Here is a 10,345-nt window from a genome sequence, read left to right on the forward strand (position 1 = left end):
CTTTGTTCATCATTCTTTCAAGAGCTAACAATTTTAACATTCATAAACAACAAGATCAAAATTATGCACTATTCAAGCATTCATTCAGAAAACAAAGAGTATTGTCACCACATCAATATAATCAAACTAAATTCAAGGATAATTTCGAAACACATGTACTTCTTGTTCTTTTGAATTAGAAACATTTTTCATTTAAGAGAGGTGAAGGAGTTATGGAATTATTTATAGCTTTAAGACATAGTTACTACATACTAATGATCATGACGTAGAGACACAAAACATAAATAGACATGAAGCATAAAAATCGAAAAACAGAGAAATAAGAACAAGGAATGAGTCCACCTTAGTGGCGTCTTCTTCTTGAAGGACTAATGATGTCCTTAAGCTCTTCTATGTCCCTTCCTTGCCTTTGTTGCTCCTCCCTTATTGCTCTTTGATCTTCTCTTATTTCATCAAGAATGATGGAGTGCTCTTGATGTTCCACCCTTAATTGTTCCACATTGTAACTCAAATCTTCTAAGGAAGTGTTGAGTTGTTCCCAATAGTTGTTGGGAGGAAAGTGCATCCCTTGAAGCATCTTTGGGAGTTTTTGGTGATGAGCTTCCTCATGCTTCCCTTGGGCTCCATGAGTAGGCTCTCTTGTTTGCTCCATCCTTTTCTTAGTGATGGGCTTGTCCTTCTCAATGAGGATGTCTCCTTCTATGATAACTCCAGCTGAGTAACATAGATGGCAAATAAGATGAGGAAAAGCTAGCCTTGCCAAAGTAGAAGACTTATCGGCTATTCTATAGAATTCATGGGAGATGATTTCATGAACTTATACTTCCTCTCCAATCATGATGCTATGAATCATGATGGCCCGATCCACAATAATTTTAGACCGGTTGCTAGTGGGGATGATGGAGCGTTGAATGAACTCCAACCATCCTCTAGCCACAGGCTTGAGGTTCAGTCTTCTTAGTTGAACCGGCTTGCCTTTGGAGTCTCTTTTCCATTGAGCTCCTTCCACACATATGTCCATAAGGACTTGGTCCAACCTTTGATTAAAGTTGACCCTTCTAGTGTAGGGGCGTGCATCTTCTTGCATCATGGGTAAGTTGAACGCCAACCTCACATTTTCCGGATTAAAATCTAAGTATTCCCCCCCGAACCATTGTAAGATAATTCTTTGGACTTGGGTTCATACTTTGATCATGGTTCCTAGTGATCCATGCATTGGCATAGAACTCTTGAACCATTAAAATCCCAACTTCTTGAATGGGGTTGGTTAGAACTTCCCAACCTCTTCTTTGGATTTCATGTCGGATCTCCGGATACTCATTTTTCTTGAGCTTGAAGGGGACCTCAGGGATCACCTTCTTCTTGGCCACAACATCATAGAAGTGGTCTTGATGGGCTTTGGAGATCAATCTTTCCATCTCTCATGACTCAGAGGTGGAAGCTTTTGTCTTCCCTTTCCCTTTTCTAGAGGATTCTCCGGCCTTGGATGCCATCAATGGTTATGGAAAAACAAAAAGCTTATGCTTTTACCACACCAAACTTAAAATATTGCTCGCCCTCAAGCAAGAGAAGAAAGAAAAGAAGAAGAAGAAGAAGAAAATAAGGAAGAGAAGGGGAGGTATAGGTTTTGGCCAAGGTATAGAAGGGGGTTGTGTTGTGTGAAAATGAAGTAGAATGGAGGGTATATATGGAGGGGGGAGAGGGTAGGTTCGGCCATTTAGGGTGGGTTTGGGTGGGAAAGATTTTTGAATTTTGAAGGTAAGTGGGGTTTTTGGGGAAGAGTGGAGGGATGTGAGTGGTGAAGGGGGTAATTGGGAAGAGAGATTGAGGTGATTGGTGAAGGGTTTTGGGGAAGAGTGTTTACTGGAAAGAGAGAATGAATGTTGAGAAGAGGGGAGAATATGTTAGGTGGGGATCCTGTGGGGTTCACAGATCCTGAGGTGTCAAGGATTTCCATCCCTGCACCAATTAGGCATGTAAAATACCTTAGCATACCATTCTGGCATTTAAACGCCGAAGTGATGCACGTTCTGGGCGTTCAACGCCCATGTGTAACATGTTTCTGGCGTTGAACGCCAGTTCCATGCTTCTTACTGGCGTTCAGCGCTAGCTTTCCTCAGGGCATATTCCTGGCGTCCAAACGCCAGGATGTTGCTTATTTCTGGCGTTCAGCGCCAGATCCATGCTCTGTTCTGGCGTTGAACGCCAGCCAGATGCACCTTACTGGCTTTTAAACGCCAGTAAGTCCTTCCTCCAGGGCGTGATTTTTCTTCTGCTATTTTTGATTCCATTTTTAATTTTAGTATTTTTTTTCGTGAATCAACATGATCATGTACCTAATAAAACATAAAAGAACAATAAAATAAAAATAAAATTAGATAAATAAAAATTGGGTTGCCTCCCAACAAGCGCTTCTTTAATGTCAATAGCTTGACAGTGGGCTCTCATGGAGCCACAAAGGTGATCAGGTCAATGTTGTTGACTCCCAACACCAAACTTAGAGTTTGGATATGGGGGTTCAACACCAAACTTAGAGTCTGGTTGTGGCCTTCCAACACCAAACTTAGAGTTTGATTGTGGGGCCTCTGTTTGACTCTGTATTGAGAGAAGCTCTGCATGCTTACTCTCCCTTGTTACAGAAGGATAGCCGTGTGCCTTAAACACAAGGTAGTCCCCATTCAATTGAAGGACTAATTCTCCTCTGTTAACATCAATCACAGTACCTGCTGTAGCTAGGAAAGGTCTTCCAAGGATGATGCATTCATCCTCTTCCTTCCTAGTGTCTAAGATTATGAAATCAACAGGGATGTAAAGGCCTTCAACCTTTACTAATACGTCCTCTATTAATCCATAAGCTTGTCTTACTAACTTGTCTGCCAATTGTAATGAGAATAAGGCAGGTTGTACCTCAATGATCCCTATTTTCTCCATTACAGATAGTGGCATAAGATTTATGCCTGACCCCAGGTCACACAGAGCCTTTTCAAAGATCATGGTGCCTATGGTACAGGGTATTAAGAATTTCCCATGATCTTGTTTCTTTTGAGGTAGAGTTTGCTGAACCCATGTATCAAGTTCACTAACGAGCAAGGGAGGTTCACCTTTCCAAGTCTCATTACCAAATAACTTGGCATTCAGCTTCATGATGGCTCCTAGATATTGAGCAACTTGCTCTCCAGATGCATCTTCACCCTCTTCAGAGGAAGAATAGTCTTCAGAGCTCATGAATGGCAAAAGGAGATTTAATGGAATCTCTATGGTCTCTATATGAGCCTTAGATTCCTTTAGGTCCTCAATGGGGAACTCCTTCTTGCTTGAGAGACGTCCCAAGAGGTCTTCCTCACTAGGATTTTTGTCCTTCTCCTCCCTTGTGCATTCGGCCATATTGATTACATCAATGGCCTTGCACTCTCCTCTTGGATTTTCTTCTGTATTTCTTGGGAGAGTACTGGGAGGAGTTTCAGTGGCTTTCTTACTCAGCTGGCCCACTTGTGCCTCCAAATTTCTGATGGATAACCTTGTTTCACTCATGAAACTTAAAGTGGCCTTAGACAGATCAGAGACCAAATTTGCTAAATTAGAGGAGCTCTGCTCAGAATTCTCTGTCTGTTGCTGAGAAGATGATGAAAAAGGCTTGTTATTGCTGAGCCTATTTCTTCCACCATTATTAAAGCCTTGTTGAGGCTTTTGTTGATCCTTCCATGAGAAATTCGGATGATTTCTCCATGATGAATTATAGGGGTTTCCATAAGGTTCACCCATGTAATTAACCTCTGCCATTGCAAGGTTTTCAAGATCATAAGCTTCTTCAAAAACTGCCTCTTTAGTACTGTTGGATGCATTTTGCCATCCATTCAGACTTTGAGAAATCATGTTAACTTGCTGAGTCAACACTTTGTTCTGAGCCAATATGGCGTTCAGAGCATCAATTTCAAGAACTCCCTTCCTCTGAGGCATCCCATTATTCACGGAATTCCTCTCAGAAGTGTACATGAATTGGTTATTTGCAACCATGTCAATAGGTTCTTGAGCTTCTGCAGGCGTTTTCTTTAAGTGAATGGATCCACCTGCAGAATGGTCCAGTGACATTTTTGAGAACTCAGACAGACCATAATAGAATATGTCTAATATGGTCCATTCTGAAAACATGTCAGAAGGACACTTTTTGGTCATCTGCTTGTATCTTTCCCAAGCTTCATAGAGGGATTCACCATCTTTTTGTTTAAAGGTCTGAACATCCACTCTAAGCTTGCTCAATATTTGAGGAGAAAAGAATTTATCCAAGAAGGTCGTGACCAGCTTATCCCAAGAGTCCAGGCTATCTTTAGGTTGTGAGTCCAACCATGTTCTAGCTTTGTCTCTTACAGCAAAAGGGAAAAGCATGAGCCTGTAGACTTCAGGATCTACTCCATTCGTCTTTACAGTCTCACAAATCTGCAAGAACTCAGTTAAAAACTGGTAAGGATCTTCAGATGGAAGTCCATGAAACTTGCAATTCTGTTGCATTAGAGCAACTAATTGAGGTTTCAGCTCAAAATTGTTTGCTCCAATGGCCGAAATGGAGATGCTTCTTCCATCAAATTTGGAAGTTGGTTTAGTGAAATCACCAAGCATTCTTCTTGCATTATTGTTGTTGGGTTCGGCTACCATCTCCTTTTTTTTTCGAAAATTTCAAAAAGGTTGTCTCTGGATTGTTGTAATTTAGCTTCTCTTAATTTCCTCTTCAGAGTCCTTTCAGGTTCAGGATCAGCTTCAACAAGAATGTCTTTTTCCTTGTTCCTGCTTATATAGGTAAGAAGAGAACAAGAAAAGAAAGAGGAATTCTCTAAGTCACAGTCTAGAGATTCCTTTATGTTAGTAGAAGAAGAAAGGGAATAGGAGTGAAGAAGAATGAATAGGTAGGGGCAGTGATTTGAGATGAAGAGAGGTGAAAAGAAGTGTTAGTAAATAAATAAATAAATAGAAGAAGGGGAGAGATAGAGAATTTCGAAAATAATTTTGAAAAAGTAGTTAGTGATTTTCGAAAATTAAAGATAAGATATAATTAAAATTAAAATTTAAAACAATTAATTAATTAAAAAGAATTTTTAAAAAGGATGAGATATTTTCGAAAATTAGAGAGAGAGAGAAGTAGTTAGGTGTTTTTGAAAAAGATAAGAAACAAACAAAAAGTCAAATAGTTAGTTGAAAACGATATTAAAATCAAATTTGAAAAGATAAGAAGATAAGAAGTTAGGTAAGATATTTTGAAATCAAATTTTTGAAAAAGATAAAATTTTGAAAAAGATATGATAAAAAGATAAGATAAGAAGATATGATAAAAAGATAGGATTGAAAAAGATTTAATTTTTAAAATTAAAATTAATTACTTGACTAACAAGAAATTTAAAGATAAGATTCTAGAATTTAAAGATTGAACCTTTCTTAACAAGAAAGTAACAAACTTCAAATTTTTGAATCAATTATATTAATTGTTAGCATAATTTTCGAAGATTTGAAATAAAATTAAGAAAAAGATTTTTGGAAAATAATTTTCAAAATTTTTGAAAAAAATAGAAAAAAATGAAAAAGATATGATTTTTGAAAAAGATTTTGAAAAGATAAGATTTTAAAAATTGAAAATTTGACTTGACTTACAAGAAATAACTAATTTATAAATTTTTGACTAAGTCAACTCAAATTTTTGAAATTTTGGAGAGAAATAAGGAAAAGATTTTTTTTATTTTTTGAATTTTTAATGATGAGAGAGAAAAACACAAAAGTGACCCAAAACATGAAAATTTTGGATCAAAATACAAAATGCATGCAAGAACACTATGAATGTCAAGATGAACACCAAGAACACTTTGAAGATCATGATGAACATCAAGGACATAATTTTGAAAAAATTTTTATGCAAAGAAAACATGCAAGACACCAAACTTAGAAATCTTTAATGCATGGACTCTAACAAACGAAAAATGCATATGAAAAACAACAAACAACACAAAGCAAGAAAACATCAAGATCAAACAAGAAGACTTGTCAAGAACAACTTGAAGATCATGAAGAACACCATGAATGCATGAATTTTCGAAAAATGCAAGAAAAATTTTTAAAGCATGCAATTGAAACCAAACTTAAAAGTTAACTCAAGACTCAAACCAGAAACACAAAATATTTTTTATTTTTATGATTTTGTGAATTTTTTTGGATTTTTATTAATTTTTTTCGAAAATATTCTTTAGGAAAACGAAAAAGAGAGATAAAAAATTTTTTTGAAAGATTTTTTTGAAAAATTTTTGAAATTAAAACAAAAAGAAAATTACCTCATCTGAGCAACAAGATGAACCATCAGTTGTCCATACTCGAACAATCCCCGGCAACGGCACCAAAAACTTGGTGAGTGAAATTGTTACTCATGCTTAAATTGTTGTTCAAAATTAATTGTCCCTGGTGATGGCGCCAAAACCTGGTGCGTAATACCATGGTCCAAACATAACTTCACAACTTCGCACAACTAACCAGCAAGTGTATTGGGTCGTCCAAGTAATACTTTACGTGAGTAAGGGTCGATCCCACAGAGATTGTTGGTATGAAGCAAGCTATGGTCATCTTGTAAATCTCAGTCAGGCGGATAGTAATTGATTATGGATTTTCGGAAAATATAAAGAGATACTAAATTAGATAATAAAGGATAGAAATACTTATGTAAATTAATGGTGAGAATTTCAGATAAGCGTATGGAGATGCTTGTCCCTGTTGAATCTCTGCTTTCCTACTGCTTTCATCCAATCCTTCTTACTCCTTTCCATGGCAAGCTGTATGTAGGACATCACCATTGTCAATGGCTACATCCCATCCTCTCAGTGAAAAAGGTCCAAATGCTCTGTCACAGCACGGCTAATCATCTGTCGGTTCTCAATCAGGTTGGAGTAGAATCCCTTGATTCTTTTGCGTCTGTCACTAACGCCAATCCTTCAGGAGTTTGAAGCTCGTCACAATCATTCAATCCCAGAATCCTACTCGGAATACCACAGACAAGGTTAGACTTTCTGGATTCCCATGAATGCCACCATCAATTCTAGCTTATACCACGAAGATTCTGATTAAGGAATCTAAGAGATATGCGCCCAGTCTAAGGTAGAATGGAAGTGGTTGTCAGTCACGCGCATTCATAGGTGAGAATCATGATGAGTGTCACGGATCATCACATTCATCAAGTTGAAGTGCAACGAATATCTTAGAACAGGAATAAATCGAATTGGATAGAAAATAATAGTAACTGCATTCCAACTTGAGGTACAGCAGAGCTCCACACCTTTAATCTATGGTGTGTAGAAACTCCACCGTTGAAAATACATAAGTGAAAGGTTCAGGCGTGGCCGAATGGCCAGCCCCCATGATCTGAGAACTAAACGTCCTAAGATTGAATAATACAATCCCCAGATATCTAATAAACTAGTAAAAAGTTCTATTTATACTAAACTAGCTACTAGGGTTTACAGAGGTAAGTAATTGCTGCATAAATCCACTTCTGGGGCCCACTTGGTGTATATTTCGGCTGAGCTTCATCTATCCACGAGCTGAGGCTTCTTTTGGAGTTGAACGCCAAGTTGTAACGTGTTTTGGGCGTTCAACTCCGGTTCGTGACGTGTTTTTGGCGTTTGACTCCAGACAGCAACATGGAACTGGCGTTGAGCGCCAGTTTACGTCATCTAATCACGAATAAAGTATAGACTATTATATTTTGCTAAAAAGCTCTGGATGTCTACTTTCCAAAGCCATTGAGATCACGCCATTTGGAGTTCTATAGCTCTAGAAAATCCATTTCGAGTGCAGGGAGGTCAGATTCCAACAGCATCAGCAGTCCTTTGTCAGCCTCCTATCAGAGTTTTGCTCAAGTTCCTCAATTTCAGCCAGAAAATACCTGAAATCACAGAAAAACACACAAACTCATAGTAAAGTCCAGAAATTTGAATTTAGCATAAAAACTAATGAAAACATCCCTAAAAGTAACTAGATTATATTAAAAACTACCTAAAAACAATGTCAAAAAGCGTATAAATTATCCGCTCATCAGACTATCTTACCATCTTTTACGATGTTGCCCAAGATGAAAAGAGTAAGGTCAAGATCGAGCGCAAGAACCTGAACTTGATCCCTTAGATTCACATAAGCAGCATTTACACTACCCACCAGATGACCTTGGAGCTTGGCATAATCAGCTCGGGCAGACTCCAACTCCTCCCTCAGACCCATCATCTTCCGATAAGTTGTAACATAACTATCCCTATGCTTCAAAGCCATATCTTCAGACAACTTGGCAGAAGCTGTCAAAGCAACAGCCCGAGTCTTCTTCCCCTGCAGTTCCTTCTCTAACTTGGCCACTTTCACCTCGAGCTCCTCCTTCAAGCCCTTAATCCGATCAAATTCTGACTTGGCCTCCTCCATAAAGGCCTTGGTGGAATGGATAGGAAGATCTTGAGCGGTCCGATATAAAGCAGCTCCCATGTGTGCCAGTTCAATGCCACTCCAAGTGATAAAATCCAAATGATGAAGAATGGATACATCATCAGTAGGCATCATACCATAAAGAGCAATTTGTTGATCAACAAATCCGACAGCATCAAAGTCAAGAGTATTTAGATTAAAAGGCTCGACAGTCCGGGGTCTTTTTGAAGGAGGAACGGCCGTAGGAGAAGAGACAGCAGCTGAAGCCTGAAGAGGATCAAGCACGTGGACCCGAGGGGTAGGGATCATCCTCCTCGGTCCAGGAGAGCTCAGCACAGGCTGTTTAAGAGGAACCCGAGAAGATCCGTCCCTAGCCGCTTTGGCCGAGATGTTTTGGACCGTCATAGCCTTTCTTGCCTTTTTAAAGGCCTTCATAGAGTCATTATCCTTGGCCATCTCTGAAAAACAAAATCAAACATAGAAGCAGGTTACAAACTGGAAAAATAGATAAGCAAAGTAAAAATAGAGAAAAATATATTGATCGATACCCAGCACAGTTCGGACAAGTGATAGATCCCCAAAAACTTCTTAGTATCAAGATGGGGAGGTTCTCCCCAAATATCCTCCAAGACATTTACAAAAGATTGCTCGACCTCGTCAAGCATCTCCCACGTGTACCGAGACACTACCACATTCTTTTGCCAACACAAGGGGAAGGCAGGCTCGTTATTTGCTTCCAAAAAAAATGGCTAAGCTCCCTCAACAACTCGGACCTTAAAGAAGTAATTCTTAAAGTCCCTAAAGGACTCATCATACATAGCAAAAACCTTATGTCCCTGGGCAGACCTAAAAGAAACCCAAGAAGCTTTCTTTTTGGTAGTCCCAGGCTTAGTCCAAACAAAGAGATATAGAAAGAGAGTTTGAGAAGGAGTGACGCCCAGCTCTTGGCAAAGCAACTGAAAAATCTTGATAAAACCCCAGGAGTTTGGATGGAGTTAGGATGGAGCTACATTACACAACCATAACAAGTCGGTCTCAAAAGAAGTAAAAGGAAAAGTAATATTCAACTGGCTGAAAAAATAGTCATAAGCATAAAAGAAGGGACGTTCCTCCCGGGTCAGAGCAGGAAAGCAAACCCTCTCCCCAGAATCAAACGCCACCAATTCATAATTCTTTTCCTGATCCCTACTCTTACAGAGTCGGTGATGTTTTCTAAGCTCTGTGCAGAACTCAGCATTTACCACAGAGACACACATCAAGACAAGGGAGTCCAGCCAATCAGACATGCCCTCGGAAACTTTGGAGGAGGTCTCAACAATATTTTTGCGAGAAGACATAGTCAACTAATCCTACAGCAAAGAAAGAGAAAGGAATTATTAAATGAGTAGCTCGGGCACAACAAAGAAAATAGCTCATGCAAAATAGATGTAACTCGATCTAAAAAATCCCAAGACACAACCCACTGGTCTAGGGGCATCCTTTGGAGACGGAAAAGCAAAAACTGGAATCGCCTTCGAGCAAAAAGGCACCCGCAACCACCAATGGCGTCGCAGAAAAAGAAGCGGAAGAAAAGGGAGTTACAGCGAGCAACTAGTGAAGAGAAATTGAAAAGAGAAAGTTTTGGTGTAAATTCAAAAATAAAACAAGAAAAGCGGGAGACAAAGAAACAGAAATGCTAAGAAATTAATGGGGCATTAAAAACCCTTGCACGTTCCCAAGATAGGGAACGCCTGTTTTCAAAATCAAAGAAAAAGGAAGAAACGCTCCGTATTCAGACGGGGTCTCGACACAAAAAAAGTCAACAAAATGCTCGAGATAGGCTTCACCCGATAAGGACCGAAGTCATAAAACGAAGGACTCGACCTCGAGACGGAGACCGCACTCAAGCAGGGGCACTGTTCATACCTGGGTC

At 39.1% G+C, this 10,345-nt stretch overlaps 1 non-coding gene across 1 annotated transcript; it reads left to right on the forward strand.

Annotated features, from left to right (window-relative positions):
* The first annotated feature begins 4,147 nt into the window (after positions 1-4,147).
* LOC130953986 (small nucleolar RNA R71) lies at positions 4,148-4,251 on the forward strand. Its single transcript, XR_009076144.1, has one exon. It is a non-coding gene; the product is annotated as a small nucleolar RNA R71 (small nucleolar RNA).
* The last annotated feature ends 6,094 nt before the right edge of the window (positions 4,252-10,345 follow it).

Source organism: Arachis stenosperma, chromosome 9 (genome assembly GCF_014773155.1).
Source record: "Arachis stenosperma cultivar V10309 chromosome 9, arast.V10309.gnm1.PFL2, whole genome shotgun sequence".
Classification (NCBI taxonomy): domain Eukaryota; kingdom Viridiplantae; phylum Streptophyta; class Magnoliopsida; order Fabales; family Fabaceae; genus Arachis; species Arachis stenosperma.